This window comes from Conger conger, chromosome 19 (assembly GCF_963514075.1).
Source record: "Conger conger chromosome 19, fConCon1.1, whole genome shotgun sequence".
NCBI classification, from domain to species: domain Eukaryota; kingdom Metazoa; phylum Chordata; class Actinopteri; order Anguilliformes; family Congridae; genus Conger; species Conger conger.
Window position 1 is genome coordinate 16,358,194 of NC_083778.1, and position 2,730 is coordinate 16,360,923.

The 2,730-nt window shown below is 41.7% G+C and overlaps 1 protein-coding gene across 1 annotated transcript in view; it reads right to left on the bottom strand.

Moving 5' to 3' along the window:
• LOC133118887 (FYVE, RhoGEF and PH domain-containing protein 6-like) overlaps positions 1–2,730 on the bottom strand; it is a 28,736-nt gene that overhangs the window by 25,656 nt on the left and 350 nt on the right. The gene's annotated exons all lie outside the window — the stretch shown is intronic.

Consider the following 2,730-nt stretch of genomic DNA (forward strand, 5'->3'; position numbering starts at 1 on the left):
ATGATCTAGAGAGACAAAAATCTATTATTCTTGAAAAATCGACCCCTGGGAACTTTCCAATCCTTTTGTCTTTTGTATGCTTTTCTTTCCAGCTTCCACCACCAAACAGTGAGCAGTCATGGCTCACAAATACAGGGCTGGCTGTGATTAAATGTTACGTGTCATTGCAATATGGAGTATCCTGTTGTTCGACGTATGTCCTCATGTATACATCGTCATGCAAGCACTATGACACGCAATTAACAAAACATGCCATACCAGTAGTTTGCGGACTATAATTATTATTGGCAGCGTAAGCGTTCGCGTCCTGTTTGCCGTCTAAGACATCTTCATGGATGTCGGTCAAATGCACACACCCAAACAAAGCCCTCTGTTGACTCAGAGCACGAGACTTCCTGGGGCATGTCTGGTTGCCATGCCACCACAGAGCGAGAGGGAAGGGAGAGAGTGCGGTGGGGTCAACAACAACAAAAATATTTCATAATATGAGTGCACACATCTGGCCAAGATGTTTTCGATTCAATGCTAAAAAGAGGGCAGACCGGAACCTTAAAAGTTTAAAAAGACGGAGAGCAAGCATTAAGAGTGCAAAACCAAGGTGGCAGCATGAATAGTAGCCCGTTGTTTTTTTTTTTTAATCAATTTGAAGGTTGTAGCATTAAAACCCTGGCGTGTATACTGATGTAAAAAATGTTTTTATCTTTTTCCCTTTCTTTTTATAAAAAAAAAAAGCCTAACTAGGGATGTGCAGAACATCAGCTCCCTGAACCTGGTGTAAACTGGCAGTAATGATGCTTTGTATCTTGGCATTGTCCCTACTCAAATAAACATTCAATAAAAATAATTTTTAAAAATGCTTTAATGTCGAGTCTTTTAGTCAGTGTTCTTCGGCATGACTGTGCGAATATGAATTAGTAGCCTAAGAATACGGAAAAGCCCATCTGACAGGGAATAAATGTGATGCATGTTCAAACGTCTACACTGGTGCCTGAGACCACAGACTGCGTCTAACTCGGTGTGGAAATCGGGCCCCGCTGGCACATGTCCTTGGATCGGGGGGGAGAAGCACAAAGTGCCGCACTGTTAATGGATTTTGCTGTGATGTAATTTTATAACCGAAGCCTGTTGCTGACTCTGCACGAGCAGCCTCGTGCAGCAGTACTCGTCCCCGTTCTGCCCGGCAGGCCCACACAACTACCTGGCGCCATAAAAAAACATGCCTTCTCGTTTGGATTATTTTCAAAAAAATCCGTCTTCCTGAAATAACTGTAAAGCAGGGAACCTTCAAAGAGATGGCAAACGGAACCGTGTCGCTCCGCATGCAGTGGTCGAAAATCCTATTTGGTGTTTCCACTGGATTCGAAGTGGTCTGGTTATTTTTGAGGGAAGTTTTTGGGAAACGCTCCAAGACAATAACGCCATTCTTTTTTCTTTTTTTCTTTTTTAACTTTGGCTCGTCCCTCACCTCAACTGTTCCCTTTTGCTGGGGGCGCAAGTCTTATCCGCAAAGAAGGGTGAAGCAACCATAGCCTACAAATAGAACCGTTAACGTTTGAGTCTGGCCTCATTGATCTGACAGTGTTTTCTATTCTTGGAAATGTCAATCATCTGCGGAAAATGTGTTCTTATGGGTAGGCAAAATAAAGAGAACAGAAAAACCCTGACAGTCCAAATCAAGTTTCCTTTAGGCCACACAGTTGCATCTAAAAGAATGATTCAGACAGAAAAGTTGATCAAAAGCTCATTCTTGGCACTGGTACAGGGATCTGCTTTTCCCCTTGGATTTAATGCGCGATGCTTCAACTATCTGGTGCTTGCGTTCCGCATCACAGCCAACACTTCATACGTGGTCTTTATAAAGGAATGACCGAAGCCAAAAAGCTCAACACACCGGTATCCCCTTGAACACAAAGAACCGGCTTGAAGGCAACGGCTATTTTCTGCCCAACTACTAGCACATGCTGCTGCTGGCAAACTTCGTGGTCACCGCGAGTGTACAGTCATTGAGCGGATGTACGTCTATTTCTCCTTCTTTTTAACCATCTACTGACAATGCGCGAGAGATTTAACGTTATACTATACAATAATCCCTCCGACCTCATCAACACGTAATGAATAAAAGTACATCCGCGTTCAAAATATTACAATGTAACTTCATGCAGCTTGAAATGTAGCAGCATGGTAACCCGACCTAAAGTTTACCTGGACTGAATAAACATTACATACCACATTACATGATGGTTACATTGTAAATGTAACTACCACGGCGAAGAAAGATTATCAACGTTACCAGGTTTCGGACAGTGGCAACAGATCAGACAGACAAAAATGGGCTACTAACATACATATAAAAATGTTTTTCTTCGCATGTAAATCTGTCTCAACATGCACTTAATGCCTTGAAGCGATTCTCACAATAGTTTTCCCAAAGACGAAGGATCACCCGTTGCTCTTTACAAACAAACAGATATTTATTAAACTTATTTCTGAAGATTTAGGTAGTCATTGACAGGATTGTATTAGTTGTCACTTTAAGCAAAATACAACGTCGTACAAAGTAGTATAACTTCTTTGCTATAAAGCGGTGTTTTTACTTGGAGTATAGCCTACCAGCAGGAGTCCGTTAAATAGTTTCAATTGGTCAATAATTTACAGAAAGCAACACTTCCTTGCGACTGAAGAGTTTAAACAGTGTGTAGTTTGTGAATACTTGCCTCTGTGTTTATCAAA